The 19336-nt window shown below is 40.1% G+C and overlaps 1 protein-coding gene across 2 annotated transcripts in view; it reads left to right on the plus strand.

The window, feature by feature from the left end:
* Positions 1–7295: 7295 nt before the first annotated feature.
* The window catches only part of tmcc1a (transmembrane and coiled-coil domain family 1a), a 41302-nt gene continuing 29261 nt past the window's right edge, over positions 7296–19336 (plus strand). The window contains exons 1-2 of one of the 2 annotated variants that reach the window (XM_053317584.1): positions 7296–7351; positions 8394–8475. The gene's annotated coding sequence lies outside the window, so the exon portion shown is untranslated. The remainder of the gene's footprint in view (positions 7352–8393; positions 8476–19336) is intronic. The other variant, XM_053317585.1, reaches the window with a different exon arrangement.

Raw genomic sequence — 19336 nt, forward strand, 5'->3', positions numbered from 1 at the left:
ACACAACTCCTCTCAACGGTGTATCTGTGTCAATGTTGCCATCTAGTGGCTAAAGATTAGTGCAACAACAGATATCGTCATACAACAGTGTACTCAATTAATTAATTAAGTTAACATTGTCTCATGTCTCCAAAACAGGAAAGATCTGTTGGATGACATTGTTCTGTTGGTGTACTTAATGCAGATTTTATAGTAGTTGTGTAAAACTTTTATATAACATACAGTTTTTATTGGCTCAAAACCTGATCATTGGGCAAATAGGCAGACTTTCTCTGTTGACTGTAATCTAAGAAATAGACATTAATCATGATTGATTAGATGTTAAAGACAAAGTTCATAATTTTTCAGCACCAAACACTGAAAGATGTTTTCCTCACTTTAATCATTCCTGCTGTGACTATTAAAGGATACCCTTTCGAATGCACGTTCAAATAAAGTGATGGGGGCCAAAATCCACTTTGTCCACACACCCATTTTGGTGCAAAAATCTATTTAAATTTATTGAAAGCTTTAGCAGTCTGAGCTGGTCATTTCAAGTGCCACATTTTAGCAACAAATTCTCTCTTGTTTCCTCGGACAGTGTTTCTTTGTTGAGCTGCAGTGGAAGTATAGCAACAAAAATAGGGACTTTGTTGAAAGACATCTACTTGATTTTACTAATTTAGATAACTGAAGCTCCATATTAGCTTCAGATAAACTTTTAAATAGATTTTTGCTCTTACATTGAAAGAGTTTTATAAGGAGATCTTCTAATGGCCGCTGTGAACAGGATGAATGCTTATGACTTGAAGTAGAGCCGCTCACTGGACGTCTGTGTCAGCGCCAACAGTTTGCTATCACCCTGTGTAAGTAAGTGTGAAGTAAAACTTATTTCAATGATCATTTGGGGACCTGACTGTTGTTTTAAGACAGACTTGAAAAATTGTAATCCCACCCTTTTAACTTGAATCAGTGTCAGCTCCAGTATCATTGCTGTACCAATTACGACTTCTCACTCAGTTGTCTTTCAGTGGGGTTTTTCCTTTTGATGATACAGCTGATGGAAATGTGTAGCCACAACATGTTGATTCTCAGAAAATATTTCATTATATTCTCATCATTGCCAGTTGTGGTCAATTATTCATTGTGTGTGCAGGTTCAGGTTTTTGTTGGTTTATATTTAAAATATCTATTAAGCCTTAATTCACAATGGCACCAATGAAAAGAATGATTCTCAGCATTGATATTGTAGGTACATTTTTTGTTGCCATAGCTACCAAAGCATATGAAGGAGGGCCTTGCACATATTATCCAGAAATGAAACACTTCTACCAGCACATCATGCTATCCACTGAGCGGGTGAGAGAACTGAAAGACTGACGTTGTGTTAAAATAGGATTGATGTGGAATCGCTGACTCTCTGACATAACACATGATGACATTTTATTTGTCAGGTTTCAAGCATCAATCTGCTCGCATTCAGTATAGATCCCTGCTGAAGAGACCTACTGACCTGTCTGAGAAGTATACTGACGAAGAGATGTGTGAATGGTTAGAGAGGTCTTTGGAAGATATTTGTTAGGGAGGACATCCTCTGTGCTATTTCTTACAATAGATTATATTTCAGCTTCACCAAATTACTTGTCCCCTCCCTGAGCTACTACCTTATCGTGGTGGAGGGGTTTGCGTGTCCCAATGACCCCAGGAGCTCAGTTGTCAGGGGCTTTATGCCCCTGGTAGGGTCTCCCATGGCAAACAGGTCCGGGGGGAGGGGCCAGACAAAGGGTAGCTCGCCTGGGGGGGCCGGGGACGTAGAACGTCACCTCTTTGATGGGGAAGGAGCCTGAGCTGGTGCGCCATGTTGAGAAGTTCCGGCTAGATATAGTCTGCCTCACCTCGACGCACAGCAAGGGCTCTGGAACCAGTCTCCTCGAGAGGGGTTGGACTCTCTTCCAATCTGAAGTTGCCACTGCTGAGAGGCGCCGGGCAGGGGTGGCAATACTTATTACCCCCCGGCAATTAACACAACTGTGGCACATCAGGGCTGGCGCTTAAGAACCCCTGGAAAGCTGGTGCCGGGGCAGTGGGCCTTCCAGCAGCGTGTGGTGTGCGCATGTCTAGTATTTCTGTCCAGCGGCGTAGTTCGACTGCCTCATCTTCATTCATAAATCGGCTTCCCTTATTTGGGAGCTTGTTTTGGGTTTGGTTGTTAATAAAGCACTGCTTTGCAGTTAACTGAGTTTGATCTCTGGTGCCTTATTGGTATACTTTTTGTTTAGTTGTTTTGCTCGTTACTTCCCTCACTCCTAGGCCTTCTAGGGGTCGTAACAGTTTGTGTTAGCCTACTATACTCATGCTGGTAGACAGCAGCAGGTTTGATTATATAATCATATCATCTGTATTTTTTATGCTCCTCTGTAGACATAATAGAAATATCTAGCTGAAGAGAATGGATTCACGCTTGTAGACCAATTTTAAGAAAGCTCACTGAATTTAGCCAAATAGCACAATGTTTAAATGTGTGTTTATTCCACTCACAATCTTATTAATTATTTTCCTGACCATGCATGGCGCAATCTCACTAACAAACTACCCACAACACTGTATTAAATCCAGAGAGACTATTGTTGCTTTTTTCCAAAAAAAATTACATCAGCCATAATATTATGTCTGACAATTAAACAATTACAAATTTTGCTCTTAGTCAAGCTCTTAATACACGCCCCTATTTTTTATGTTGTTAGCCTAAACGACATGCCCAAGTTGTGAGCAGCACAGATCCCACATAGTTTGAGACTCAGATATGTGTCTGGTATCATTGGAAAGGAAACACTCTCAGGATTCTTGTAAAAGTGTCTGAGTGATTCTGTGACTTACTGACTAAGAGTGGCAGAGGTTACAATGATGGGGTTGTTCACTCGCCCATAGGTTTGCCTATACAATGACATGTGTACAAACATTCAGGGACCCCTCAGCAGGATATAGACACAATGAGGCCACAGCCACAGGTCTTGGCTTCATGCAGTCCAAATTTGGAGTCAAAAGACCAAAAGATGAATTTTTCAGAGTTATTTTTCAACAGGTATGTCCATGCGTTTTCCTTAGGTCCTTTTTGGAGACTCCAAATGGACACTTGGTTACCAAAGCTGTATAACCACAATCAAACACCTATAACTTCACAACCCCTTTGCCTACAATCAAAATATTGGTCTCTAATGAAAGCTGACACCTTGAGGATCCCTGCTACTATTTGGATGTGGATGTCAGTCAATCTGAAATAGGGTGACAGAAGCATTATCACAATAACCATTTTTTTTTTAGCCATAGCTATCTATCTATCTATCTATCTATCTATCTATCTATCTATCTATCCATCTATCCATCTATCCATCCATCAATCCATCCATCCATCCATCCATCCATCTATCTATCTATCTATCTATCTATCTATCTATCTATCTATCTATCTATCTATCTGACTGACTGACTGACTGACTGACTGACTGACTAACTAACTGTCAATCTATCTATCTGTTTATTTTGCTTTAAATCATATGTAAAGTCGAAGAACTACAGGAGTACTACCGAATCCTAAACACCGATTGGCTTGTGTGTGGTGTCGTCAGAAGCAGAAGAGGCTCACGGTCGTAAACATCTAGTCACGTGTGCTCTGAGATGGACGTGCAGGTCAGGAAATTACGTAAACGGACCGTATATGGTTTGTTATGTGTATTATTACGTTACGTGTTGGACTAAATACATGGACATATTGAGGAAAGTATTCCGGTTTTATGGAAACAGATTTCATATTTCACAAGAATGGATAGTTGGCGAGCTGTACAAAAAGTCCTGTGTCATAAGATGATCGTTGTGGATAAAGGGAAGACTTTGAAGGTATGTAGGCATTATAGCTTTTATCACTTAGCTGAGTGGCTAGCCGACCTAGTCGCTAATACTATTACGGCTGTGAGCAACCATATAGGTCGTGAGTGGTCTTGAATGAATCAGGACCATCTAAGCTTCCTAACAATGTACGGCATGAATATGTTTAAGGGTTGGTGTTTAAAACATTCAGAAGAACTTGTCGCTACCTCCTAACATCCGTCCCGCCCCGTTGACGGAACAGCGTGCATTAAGATGTTACCGACATTCACCAATGTATTAGCCAAGAGTAATAAAGTCAATAAAGCCTAACAGAAGGCATCTCATGAGGCCCTTTGTTATCCCATTTCAAAGGCCAAAAAGACTGAATAGAATGTACTGTGCCTTTCCTCCTTTCAGTAAAGAATCTGTAAGGCATCAGGGGTTCAAAGGGGATTGAATTGAATACTTAAAGGTAGAATATGTAGAATGAGCAGAACAACGCCATCTAATGTTCGAGATCGTAGTCGCAACAACCAAAAAGTAATTCCAGCAGTCGGGTTGCCAGGTCCGGTGCCGGATTTTATTTTAGCTCTAACTCTGTAAATATACCACTTTATCCACATGTCTAACCTTTTTAGGCGAGAAAGTAGCCCTTTAGATCCACAATGTGACGCTAATTTGTCCAAATAACACCTGCTTAAAGTTTTGCTCCTGCGAATTCGGAGCCACTCAAGTTAGCCGTAGCGAGTAACGCACTTCCGGTCATTTTCACAAAATAAAACACCCGTTGCCTTTTATTATTAAGAAAACCATAACGATAGAGTTGGTGCTTTTATTTTGAAAACAGGAAGCGAACGTACCCTCGCTGTAACTGACTTGAAACCACCGAGGTACATTACATTGTAACGCCAGTGGGAGTAGGTAGCAGCCTATGGTAACAGCAATGTCTCTGCATGTACTGCCTAATCCTAAACACCGATTGGCTGGTGAGTGGTGTCGTCAGAAGCAGAAGAGGCTCACTGTCGTAAACATCTAGTCACGTGTACTCTGAGATGGACGTGCTGGTCAGGAAATGACGTAAACGGACCGTATATGGTTTGTTATTTGTGTTATTACGTTAAGTGTTGGACTAAATACATGTTGACATATTGAGGAAAGTATTCCGGTTTTATGGAAACGGATTTCATATTTTACAAGAATGGATACTTGGCGAGCTGTACAGAAAGTCCTGAGTCATAAGATGATCGTTGTGGATAAAGAGAAGACTTTGAAGGTATGTAGCATTATAGCTTTTCTCACTTAGCTGAGTGGCTAGCCGAGCTAACCGCTAATACTATTACGGCTGTGAGCAACCATATAAGTCGTGAGTGGTCTTGAATGAATCAGGACAATCTACGCTTTCCAATGTACGGCATAAGTATATATGTTTAAGGGTTGGTGTTTAAAACATTCAGAAGAACGTGCGGCTACCTCCTAACATCCGTCCCGTCCCGTGAACGGAACAGCGTGCGTTAAGAGGTTAATGATCAAATATCAAAATCCGAATAGCGTCAGAAAGTCAACCCACTCTACACATTTCCATTGCTACCGCTCTGATACTTCATGGTACACAAACAAATAGCATCTCATATGAAAGCTAAGACCCTGGCGAGTTCAACAGTACCACTATTATTGCGCTAAAAACTCAGTGAACCAGCAGCATACAAAGGTAAACAACCACTTATTTACAGCGACTAACAGATATTCTGTCTTACCTTCGAAGTTTTGTGATGAAAAGTTGTACTTGAGAGCAAAAAACATTGCTTTTAGTGAGTCCAACATGGTGGTGTTTGTTTACAACTCCATTTCACCCAGTGCCAGCCTACAGTAGCTGCACCGGAACAACAGACAACCCTGGCAACCCGCAGTTCCGGCCGCTAATTGGCTGGTACAATGTACACAGAACGTGTCAGAACGTCATTGTCGAACCGTCAAAAAATTGTGAAAATATTAATTCAGACTAAATATTTTTTTTTATGGAAAAGCAATACTTTCATTCTGTACCCCTCAAAACGCCCCGTGGCTGTATTATTTAAAAAATATATAGCTTTTAATAAATATTCTACATATTCAACCTTTAAAGTTACTTTCAAATATGTATAGTCCAGTTGCCTTCAACTCAACATTCCTTTGACCTAGATAATGGAATTTTTACAAACAAGGTATCAGATAGTCACTGCCTATTGAAAATCATATTTCCATACCATACTCATGCCACAATACTAGTTATTATACATAATTCAATGTTATACATTTCAGTAACATTATTATCATCTTTTAAAAGCTAATAAGTCGAAAAAAGTTCACTCCATTCACTGAAATGTATACACTGGTTTATTTACTGGCATTTTCTCTCAAGTTTTTTTTTACACTTGTTTTTTCCAAGTCACAATGGCACTTTCTCCTCTCACATGCTTTATTTTTAACTGTTACTTTGGCTTATTTGCTGTGCTACTGTACAATGACATGATTTAATCTACTGAAAAATTCCAGGATTTTGCCAATTAGATTTGTCCATTATAAATCTAATTGTACTGACTGTAAAGGGCTTGCAGCGGCATGGTACGTTTCTCAAAACTAAAGTCGTTGACATGGTCCAAAATCACACATTGCTCTACAATCTATACAACATAGACTTTCTCATAGATATTATGATGTGCATAACTCTAAATGATGAGATTGGGTAACATCAGTTTAAGGTCTGAATTGAAAAACAGTCAATGATCCTCATTAAACATAGATTTTAATTTAACAGATGCGTTCCTGACCTCTTTTTTTGTTTTTGGCAGCCAACTGGACAAATCATTGTTGCAGATAAACATTTTTTAGAAAGTAAGATAAGATTCTTAAGATCCTTCATTAGTCTCACGATGGGGAAATTTACATTATTGCAGCAGCAACGTGGACAGTAAAAGCAGAAGAGCGTCAATAAAAAGAATAAAGAACGTAGAAGCAATACAAACCATAGTAGTAAAAAAGAAAAAGAAAAATAAGAGTAATAGTAACATTATGTACAATAGTAATATTGGTGTTGAGTGATAATATTCCTGAGTTTCATATAGTTATCGCACAGGTTTAAAGTGGAAAAACCCATAGACTGTATAGGAAAAAACCCCATATTGCACAGTCGAACTGAAGTAGTAGAAATTGCTGAAATAATAATATATGAATAGCTAGGCTATATACACTAAGTGTAATTTAGCTTTATTTAGCACACATTTTTAATTCAGCTAAGTTAACCTCGTGTATGTTTAGAAGCCACTGAAATTATCTTATTGCTATTTAAACGGACGTGTGAAACCTCTTATTAACACACAATCTTTGATCCTTCCCTCGGTTTACGTCGTACGCCTTGACGTCAGGAGCGGGGCGGGAGGGCGTAGCGTGGAGCTGACGGCTCACAGAGGAGAGGGGAGCCGCTCACTGGACGTCTGTGTCAGCGCCAACAGTTTGCTATCACCCTGTGTAAGTAAGTGTGAAATATGTTTTTAGTTGAGCTTTTTTTGTGTATGTGTGTGTGGATTTACCGCAACATTGTGCGTGATGCGTGCTGTGTCTGTGTGCCTCCATAAAGAGCTGTTAGATAATGTCGATGTTCATATTTCATCGTATGTGCGGTGTGGTAACGGTACTGTCAACCTGAGTCCGTTAACACACCGCTGTGACTGGTAATAACACTGACTGCTACTGAAGCAATATTTACAACTATTTTTTTAATGTGAGTTCGCAATAAATACGGAGGCTCGTCTCCTGAAATTACTTCACTTCTGTAGGAGCGTGAAGTGAAGTAGGTTATGTGTTAGGAAATTTTGGACGGTCTCTATATGTCATCTCATGTGATGTCATCTGTATCATTCACTGGATGTTTTGCATGACTTATTTAACATTTCATGAACATTTTGTACAAAATCGCAGGTATATGTCTAATAGAGTTCTCTGATATTCTATTTGATTGAAAATAAACAGCAAAAAGACGAATAAACTTTGTAAATATGAACTAAATTAACATGACTCCTCTAGCTTTATGATTTACTCACTCATTATCTTCTCTAGATCAAACTAAAAGTTTTGTAGGCTACAGGGATTTATTTCCAGTTAATTAATTTAATTGCCTGTATGCTTGTTATTGTGTGTGGCCAGAACCCTGCCAGTAGCTTCCAACCTACACAAGTTTTAATAAACCCTCAGCAGGGTTTATTTTAGTCTCAGTCTGCTAATGCAATCTGATGGGCTAAAGACATTTCATGGCCTGGAAAGCACGAACATCCTCATTTCATCTGATGCTTAGTATTTTTTCCTCTGTTGATGTAATTTTTTTCTGCAGCCTATTATTATCAGTGTCTGGGAGACAGACAGAGACATGCTGCACTCTCTCTCTCTCTCTCTCTCTCTCTCTCTCTCTCTCTCTCTCTCTCACTCTCTCACACACAGGCAGAGAGTACAATGTGCCAAGGAAGCATTTAAAGGATTACATTTTCCATCTCACTTTTTTTTCTCTTCTATTGTTGAAGACCTGCGGGCCTGATGTTAGCAGGCTGTCATCTCCTGTGCCATGAAGGAAAGCCTTTCCAGCATCCTGATTATGGACTGAAGGTTTGTTTTCATCCACTTTCTTTACTCATCCACTCACATAACTGCTCCCTTCTTTCTATTCTGATCATGTTTATATCCTGATGGTTTTGTCACTGCACTGCATGGATAGCAGATGCATATATAGAGGATTGGAAGTGTCCAGTGTGATAACTACTGTATCGCAGTATCTGTCTGGCATACTCTGCTAAGTGGCTGAGAGCTTGACTGCCCCTTCAGGGCATTGCTAACGCAGCCATTCTTGTCTCACTCCGATGGTCAGACCACCACGATGACGCTGCCCTCCTCCTCCTCCTCCTCCTCCTCCTCCTCCTCCTCCTCCTCCTCCTCCTGTTCACGCTAAACTCGTGTTGTGCCTTCCCTTTTGGCAGCTAAGCTTAGAATTGAGAGTCTTTGTATGAAGGTAACATGTTTGCATACATGTAGGTATGCATGTTTCAGTGTGTATTGCTTACTGAATAGATGTTAGTGGTTTGTAAAGATGGAGAGAGTCCTCCTCCTCTGATTTGTGCTCAGCTTCTTGCAGCACTTCAGCTTCAGATGTGGTGAAGATGTGCTTATTTTTGATCAGATCACAAGATTAACACATCTTTCTGTATGCTCGCCTGGCTGATTATTTGTCTGTGTGTACAGGGAGACTGCATTTCTCTCAACAGAGCTGCAGACACTGGATTAAAAAGAGAATTTAAAAGTTATACATATGATGGTTTTATTTTTTTATTTTATTTACTTTGGTGTCTCTCTCCTCGAAATTGGCCACAATCTTTTGGTTGTTTACATGAACATAAACATATGTGTCTTCATTCATTCATTTTCCAAACCGCTTATCCTCTCTTGAGGGTTGCGGGGGGCTGGAGCCAATCCCAGCTGTCATTATATTTATCTAATAATCTAATTTAAAAAATTAAAAAAAAATTAGTGTTGGGTCTTATTGATTATAGTGAAATCATTAAGTGGAATAACTTCATGTCATAAATGGATTTTTGTTCTGCATGCTGGTAATACAGACAAAGCATTGCTTTCACTGATGTTTGTTTGTAATACCAGCGTGAAACTGTCACATGAATAAATTCAATTGCTTAATTAAATCAGAGTTTTTGATTAAGTTCTCTAATTACTTTCCATAGTCCAGAGACATGCAGTCTAGGTAAATCAGCCATAAATTGGCCTCTAAACTGCCCATTGCTCTGCTCAGTAAGTAAGGCCTTTGTTGCTCCTCACTGCTGCAGATGAAAACAGGATTTGTTGTGTACTGCAGAGGACACAAAGATCTGGGTTCAGTGGTACTTTGTGCTTGGTTGTGTGTTCCAACTAAGATACCAGTAATTGGCAGTGTGTGCCAGTGGGAGGCTGGTGAGGGAATCTATGTCTCCCCATTACTGAATCCTTCACACTGGTGAGGGCATCTTGACCAGAGAGGAGACACATACCCATATCGGTAGTTAGTGAGTTCACTGACTTAATGTCATGATACAAATATATAAAATGACCCACCTATGTCTGGAAACACTTGTCAAATATTGTTTGAGTGATGGATGAACAGATTTTACTGACACATTCTCACCTCAGTTACCAGTGATGTGGACAACAGAACAGCAGAACTGGCCATTTGGGGTAGAAAAAGAGGGGAGGGGGGACCCTCTAGAAATCAAGATTACGTTAAAGGGGTACTCCACCCAGTCTGTTTGATGTTTGATGTGGCTCTGGTGGAGCTTGGTATGAAAATATTGTCTGTTGAGATCATCAGTCCATGTCAGCTTGAGTTTGGTGACCGCAAATCTGTAGCATAAAGTCTGCGCTAAAAGCTAAGGGTGTGAGGGTCTAATTAAAGACACTGTTTAGTTAGTCACATTAGTCAGAGTAACAACTGAGTTTGACACTAGAAGACTGTTTTCACATTCATAAAGCTGAAGGGCACCTTAAATCTCAGTTTAACACGTGTAGCTACTAGCATAATTCATGACATCACATCGAAGTCCAGCATACATCTTATACCAGTGTGATGTGGAAACTTGAATCTTCTAGTGCACACATGCTGAGAGTGGATTTTTCAATGACGTAAGAGACATCTTGCATACAGCTGTTAAACTTATGATTCTTCCTTTTCAATCAGAGAGAAATGAGTGGATGTAAATTTAACAATCTTTAACAAATCGTACTTTATTTTTGTGTAAACCCCCCCCCCCCCCCCCAAACAAAAATGTGAGAAGTAGCTGAGCTGAGCTCTGGTCGAACACAAGCCATCTGATGAAGTCACTTTGTGTTCCAGGATATAGTGAAGGGTTTTTTTTCTTCAGTTTTCTGATGTTTTATAGACAAAAGGATTCATGGATGAATCAATAATGAAAGTAACTGTTAGTTCCCCATCTTTATGAAAGTGTAATTGTAAATTGTTGGAGTATCCCTTTAAGCCATTATATCCATCATGAGGAAATGTACTGAAATGTTAAAAATGTATAATTATATCATACCAACATCACTGAGGTGAACCAGCTCAACATCATCTCTGTTATCTGGTGTTTTGTGAAGTGGTTTTGCCTGATTATACATTCCAGATTGAATTTACTTGTCATTTTCCCCCTCCAAGGAAATAATATACTTAAGTAAAGTATTCAGATCATCCTTTTTCAGCTCAGTAGAGTCTAAAAAAAATCTCAGCATCACTCAGGCAAAGACTTGGCTCCGTTCTCTCATCCAAAGGTCCAGCCGTGGTTAAAGAGGAAGTATTATATCTCAGAGAGGAAACACTCTTTTTCCTCTCTCTCTGTCATCTTCTTCCTCTTTCAGCAGGGTTTTCCCACAGGGGAGCAGGAGTGTCACACTTAAATGCCACAGACTGAAATGATTCTTTATCTTTGCTGCAATCAGAGACTCTTAAGACAAAAACACATAGAAGTGGACAGATTGGTTTCACTCTGCTATGTCTAATTATAGATTTGTGTAATTTTTTTTGTGACACTCAGCAAGCCTTTTAAAGTTGTGTAAAGATGTATTTCAATTAGAATATCCAAGGTTTTTTTTGGGACCCTTTTTTGTTTTACACCACTCAATATTTAACGACAAGATTTTATTCTTGTTTTTATTTCTTTATTTTAATCTTATTAGTCTGTATCAGTCTGGTGGGTGGACCAGAGGACCGCTACCTGGAAGTATTTTGATCACTGTTAAGATTTTAAGGATATCTTTAACATTTCTCAACACAAAAACATGAAAGTGTCCTTTATAATTCAACAGTGCACCAGGATAATGGTAAGACCATCCGATTTAATTATTTCTCCTTTGGACTCTGAGAAATAACATTTTTTGTCAGATATTGATAATGGTAGGCTACAGAAAAGAGTGTGTTGATGGTGGAGTCAATGCCATTGAGTCCTCCATCAACACCATCGACATTCAGCTACTGTTCTGGGTTATCTGCCATCGGTGGGCTTCATTTCATTTCAAACTGCAGCCGTTCAGCGGCAACCTGAATCCAAACGCCACTATCTCTAGTAGCCTTATAACCTGTGATTGTAAAATGTGGAGTTACTAATTTTATTTTATTTTTTCAAGAATATGTGTCTGAGGATATTTAATACAAGATCATCCACATCAGTAAAGCACTCCAACATTTGTGTGTGAGAATCAGGTGCAACTCAATGAACCAGATGCACACAGTAATCTTCCTCAATTTGGAATAAACTCAGTAATTAAAAGTAAACAGCAGATAAGATAGTAAAAGAAAGTTTTGTAGCATAATGCAAACCGGACTGTCTTCGTCTTCATAGTAATGGTCGATGAGGCTCATGGGTAATGCAGCTGCCTATGCAATTGAAAAAATGTATTTGTCAGAATTGAAGGAGAAAGGATGAAAACTGAAGGCCTTAATATTAACCTGCTGTTTTGCTGAATTATCAAAGACACTTAAGGGGTTTTTGTGTTTAGAAAAGTCATCATATGTATCATTAAAAGAAAACCTTAACATTGAGGAAAATACTTCCACTGGTCTGCACACCGGACTGATGCAGACTGAAGCTGTGCTAAGTCTTTCGAAAAAAAGGAAAACTGGTGTCCATGTACACAAATCTATAGATTCAATTTCACAGACTGCCGTGAGACCAGTTTGGCCTACAGTATACTGTAGCTGTATACAGACTTGGTTTATAGTCTCCAGTAGGACTGACTCCCACACTACCAGAATGAAGGTGAAATTCCTTTATAAAGGCTGTGGTTTCTAGTGGCAACGAGCTGCCTGCTTCCCTCTGATCCCTTCCTGTCTGAGGACAGAGGCAGAAAGAAGAAGGGGTCACACGGCAAGAGCTTGCACTTTAAAACTGTCCATGTTTTAGTATTAAAATCACTACCAGGAATTGATAGAGCATAATGTGATTAGATGTAAATATTTAAGATACCCGTGAGTAAGTAAGTAAAGTTTATTTATATGGCACCATTCACAGACTCCGGTCGCAAAGTGCTTCAAACACACACAAAAAAAACTATAAATAAATGAAAGATAAGCAATAAATGAAACACGCAGGAGAAAAAACAGACATAAAACGCAAGTTAAAACATAAAATACCCCATGCTATTTAAATGCTTGTCAGAACAGATGGGTTTTTACTGCTTTATAAAAGTTTCCACAGAGTCCAGACACCTCAGACTTTTAGGGAGACTATTGACTATTCCAAAGCTTAGGTGCTGCCAGCTACAATCACCTCCAGTCTTAAAACGTGTCCGGCTCATTGTGTGCCAAAGATCCTGCCAGTGTAGGGCTCTATATTGTAAGTGAGCACCAAGAATGAGGTGAGGTTAAAGTAGGCGTATTGTGTGACCATTTGCTGGATTGTGTTAGAAACCTAGCAGCAGTATTTTGGATGGTTTGTAAACAATCCGGATTTATTAAGATCAGGTAGGCAGGTAAAAAGAGAATTGCAGTAGTCCAGCTTATATTCATCCCAGCAGGTCATTCCTGGGTATCTATATCAGGTTCACTGAGGTGTTAGAACCAGTATGATCTTACAGTATATATGGACATTGCTCTTTACACAGCCCTGCATCGTTTTAACATCATCACTTTGCTTCAGTTTCTATCTTCTGCTGTGTATTTTTAAGTGACTTATGAAGAGTAGACATTTAGGTTTGGAGGTCAGAAATATCCCATTTAAATTTAAATCTTCCCTAGACATTGGTGACCGGCCTATATGTTGAGCCCAACACCAGATCTTTGATGTGTTGAGCTGCACTAACCCGGTGTCTGATTACCTGAGCTTCAAGTTATTTAAATAGATGACGATGAAGATGATTTATATCTGACTGCCTAAAGTTGTTCTCACTTTCTGGCACAACAAAGAGCCAGATGCCCTGTGGCCTGACCTGGCAGGTTGCACTCTTTGGTCACACACACACTGTGCTTTTACCCTGTCACGCGTTCCCTGTCCCCATCCCTTATTGCTGTGCGCCATTAACACAATCTCTGGTATGAGATTTCAGCTGGTGTGTAGGTGGTTTCCAGCCTGTTGACAGTTGACGATGCCCTGCCAGAACTAGTGGAATATGAGCTATGTTGGCCAAGTTGGAGGCCTGGCCACCGTTAAACACCTGTGAGGTTAGTAAATGAAGCCACTTCCCAGAGCTTGACATGCAGTGCGTGCTCTTCTAATTTCTTCTCCTGTCCACTGGAAAACCCCCTTTTAAAAAATCTGTCTTGAATAGCAAGAGAATTAGGTCTTAACGCCATCAGTCTTCATTGGGTCAGACACATTAGGTCTGCACTGAGTGCTGCTCTAGTTTTAGTCAACATGGAGCAGCGTCAGGTCTGTGCACCAGATGAATTATTCATCAGGACACTTACTGTGGTGTTGAGCACAGATGCAGAATGAAACCTTAAACAAAGCTTCCCCAGTAAACGCACAGCTCCTTCCAGCATAATGTTTAACATGCAGCCTGATGACTCACAGCCAGTCATCAATTATGTTTCACATCACTGCCCTGCTGTGCATTTGCTCACTGCTGGACACCTCTGTACAGTCTATAAACAGACGAGAATACTCAACATATGTGATATCCATGGCTCTGTACAGCTTTTGTTACCTTGTCTTTGCAGCTTCCCACCTCCCAGTCTCTGTTAGGTAGTCCTTGATAACTCAGACTAGCTTCACACTCAATATACCACCTGTTGTTCCCTTAGTGTGAGTGTGTGGGTAAACTGAATACATTTTATGTACAGCAGTTTGAGATGGGGTGGTGATAGAAGTTCCTGTTGCATAAGAGCTAAAGTGGAATCAGAAATACTGGTTAAGACAGACTTCCACATTCATATTTGAAGGTTTTTTCATTATATAGTCAACCTAGTTTTCAAGATTTAAAATATTTTGGAAGAGTTGTTTTACAGGTCAGATGTTTGTGGCCGCTGTACAAGCAGACAGCATTTTTAAATGTTTAACTTTTTAAATACAAGTAAGTGGTGTGGGTGGTTTTAAAGCCAACACAATGTTTTTTAAGTGTCTTTTGTGTAGGTGTAAATGATTGTGTGTCTTCTGGTTGGTCCTTTCCCTGAAAAGCTGAGCAGAACTTTGGCAGTGGGACTTCCCTGTGGGTTTCATCTTGCACAATAGGGCGTTTTGCCTGCCTCTGTCAGGGAACTACCTGCCATTCACCTCCTCATTCAGACACACTCAGTGCTGAGGGCCCGAGCTGAACCTGACACGGCCAGGCGAAACACGCCGTGGACTGCCGGGTACCTTTGATCCACTCTAGTCTTTCTCACTCCATCTGTAACCCCTCTGTCTCTCCTCGCTCACTAACTCATTCTCCACGTTTGATACAAATAGTTGCATCTCTTATCACATTTTCGCAGTGTGCTGAAGTCATCTCCTGCACTGTCAGAACTGACACAACTCTGCTATTATCTGCCGCCCAGCCCCACTGACACACACACACACACACACACACATACACACACACACACACACAAATACAATAACGATTGTTCCTGTTTCCTGCCTATGCTGTCATTATTGCAGCTGCTGAATGAGATATGGTCCAGTTTCCATCGGTCAAAGACAACACACACACACACACACACACACAGACACACATATGTTAGTACACATTTCCACACAATATAATTCCTGCTATCTCTCTCTTTCTCTATCTTTTTCTGCTTCTGTCTGATACACATACACACACACACATGCACACACACGCACACACACACACACACACACACACACACACACACGTTTGTGCATGTGCTCACACACAGACATCACTGCCAGAACTCTCTGGCCTAATTCCCCTCTTATTGATGTGTGTCTGTCAGTGAAAGAGGCACAGCACAAAGAGCAGCGATGGGCCTGTGTGTGGCTCCGAGGGAACAAAGAGCGGTCTATTCCACGCCAGCTCTCAGACTCTTCTCGAACACTGCATGGGCTTGTTTAAGCTATGGCCATATTTTGAAATTAACCGAATGTATGTTCGGCAATAAACAACAACATGGCTGCTTCAGTGTCAAAGTCCATTGGACAGATTGACCTCCACTTTGTGTTGGTCGTGCCCAGTTTGAAACTTTTCATGTTAAAAAGACAATACATTGCGCAGTGCTGATACATAATTTATCTTACAATCTGCTAAATTGCAGATTGTCGGCTTTATCACTTAGCTACTAGAGCTGACACCCTCATCATTGTAAGTCTGGGGCTTAATCTTCTTTTAAATAATCACATTTGATAGCTGTCTTCATTCAATAATGATAATGGACGTGATTATAACACTTCAGTGCCACATCTTTGTCAATTTGACCTTCGTAGCAGAACAAGGCCGTCCCTGTTTTCTATCAGAGAGCTAAAGTGAATGTTTACTGGGAGCTGTAATACTTGTGTCTTGTACTCGGCAGAGATTGTTTAAATTTAGTAAAACAAGTTTAAGAAACCACATGATTGTTGTTAAGTATTTATCACGATTCATCTTAGATTCATTAAGCATGCATCGTTATGTGTTTTACTGCCTGTGAAATGATAAATTGTCAGTGGGATCTGTTTTTTTTTTCCCAGTCCGGCAGTGCCAAAGCTCTGCTGTGCTTTCACCGTCTCTCCAGTATGGCTGGCCAAAGACAATGACGGCAGGACTGGACGACTGGCAGCTCAGCTGAATGGAATGAGCTACAGAGTTAGGGACAAGGACGTGTGTGTGTGTGTGTGTGTGTGTGTGTGTGTGTGTGTGTGTGTGTGTGTGTGTGTGTGTGTGTGTGTGTGTGTGTGTGTGTGTGTGTGTGTGTGTGTGTATATGTGTGTTTATTTCTACGAAGCTATGAGTAAGGGTGACGCGGTTCCAGAGAGGCCATTGTCCATATGGTCGTTTGTCATTCACCTTTGACAGTATTGTGATATTTCTGAGAAACATGCTGACTCACTGAGGCTGCTAACCCCAGCTGTCACTGACACCTGTTCAACACTGATAATCAGTGATTTGTTTCTGTGGTGGACAGGGTTTACATAGAGCGAAATACATCCAACACACTAGCATTATTTTTAAAGTTGATCTGAGGAGCTAATGAAGAGAATTTTTTTCTGATAGGATCATTTTGCTTCCCTTTTAATCTGATCCAGCTGCAGACGTTTTTACAAGCTATTACAAATGTTTTCTTTCATTGCTAGATTATCTACGAGGTATGTATTATTTTGTAGTAGTCTGTTCATTGTCAAAATAGTACAATGCTTCATTTGGGTCAGAACAGGACAGTCGTTATCCGGAGATTCATCTGGTCATTGTTCTTTTGCGTCATCATTTCATCAAGGTGGAATGGCAAGCCTTGCTCAAGTTGAACCTGTCACACATACACACAAGTATACACACATCAAGTCGGACAATAAAGCTTTCTCCTCTAAAGGCTCCTGAAAGAGGATTTAGTTTGAATATAAAAACCGTAGGCAATCAAGAAAACATCCAATCCAGCATTGGGATCAGCCTGGGGATGAAGGAGGGGATTTAGAGATACAGAGGGAGGGATGTGAACTGGTGTCGGGACAGGGCTTCAGGTTCAGCTTCAGGACAGGATTAACTTAGGTTTACCCCTCCACGCCACTCACTCGCTCTGAAACATCAGCACAGCACTCCTTTATAATCAACCACACGGAACTGTGACTGCCAGAAAATAACACTTTCTAGATGCTTCAGTGTGAGGATGCATGAATAATCTGGTATGCATTTAAACTTAAGTATGTTACATATGCGTCCGTGACTGTTCGCTTTGTATGAGGAGCTGATTAATTGATGAGCTAGGTCACGGAAGTTCATGTCATGATTATTATATGAAACTATATGGAAACATCTTTGAGTAAGTAGATTTTTTTTTTGACTGGTATAAAAAACACATAAAAAAATACACAATGATAAAAAAAAAGGATTGTATTGGTGAGATTACAATTTTTTATTTTTTTATTTTATTTTCTAAAAGGACAATCCTATGATTTTACACACGTTTACTGTGTCTGTGGAGGAGCTTTCTACAGTCTTAATATAATATATTACAGTAAGACTGTAATATGAAATAATATTTCTTGCACTGGGCCTGGATACAGCAAATTCATAACAGAAAACATATGTTACAAATTTCTGAGGGACCAGTTGGGGAGGATCAAATAAAAGTAGCTATTAAACTACATGATGCTAAGTGTAGGATCTAATGTTTCCGCTTGACTCATCATGGTTTAAAATTCTTGGCCTCTGCTTCAAATATTAACCATTGTTTCATAAAACTGTTACTTGCCAAGTGGCTCAACTTTATAGAAGTGCAATACTAAATCAATCCCTTAAAGAGACCTTACAATAATTTGATTAAATCAATTCAGAAACAGTCATAGTAAACAATTAAATTCATTTTTGCATCACAATGAACTTCAAATAGTATTTACATGTCTTTTTTTTATTTTCAGTTGCTATAAAAAAGCTGTTTTCCTTCTAGTTGACTGGGTAACTTCATTCTAAGTTGAGTGCAACAGAAGTTTGCAATACACTATAATAGCTCGCTTATCTGTTATCAGTAAAAATACCAAGTTGGAGGTATGTTTATAATGAGTATGAAAGGCACTGCTTAACGCTTCACAGCACAATGTATTAACAGCTACAGGCAGCAGCAGCCTGCTAGCAGGTGACTACAGTGAACCTGTTCAACACCTGCTCTCTCTCTCACTCTCTGGCAGGCAACAATTACATTTAACTGTTTGGCATTGCTTATTAACCCACAGACCCTTCATTAAACGCATCACTGTTAACTGCCCTGAATCTGCCTATTGGACTGAAAAGATTAGACCGGAGCAGAGTGAAGATCAGCTGGTGGAGAAAGTAAAACCTACTGTTAATGTGTTTATGTGCATGAACTCCATAGTGACAGTGTGGCGAGTGTGTTTGCTACCTGCAATTAGCGTCATGCTCATTCCTCATCTATCTCTTGACCCAATATAAAACTGAACAGCTGACGGTGCTTACAGCAACATGAATCAAGTCTGTCATATCTTAATTTGCATAGATTACATTCTTGCAGCAGTCTGTCCAACTTTGTGTTATTCTTTGTGACCTGACAGCGCAACAGCTGAATGGCATATAGTTTGTAAATGTCCCTCCCCAGGGCTCTAAATGTTCCTAGCTCGCTTGTTTTGTTGCCCTCAATGGGAGCAGTTATTGATGCTGCAGGCAGGGTTGGGCGGACCCGACTGCCTGTCTGTGGCTCTATCTATGAGGTGATCACTGTTGCACCAATAAGGTTTCTTCTCAAGGAAGACGGCTTGTATTTTATCGGGAATCTACTCTGTTGGTTTTGTCACTGATGGAGATGCAGCTTGGCAGTGTAAAAGGCTGCAGAAGGCGATCATGCACTGAGTGCTGTGTT

This window comes from Scomber japonicus, chromosome 4 (genome assembly GCF_027409825.1).
Source record: "Scomber japonicus isolate fScoJap1 chromosome 4, fScoJap1.pri, whole genome shotgun sequence".
Taxonomy (NCBI): domain Eukaryota; kingdom Metazoa; phylum Chordata; class Actinopteri; order Scombriformes; family Scombridae; genus Scomber; species Scomber japonicus.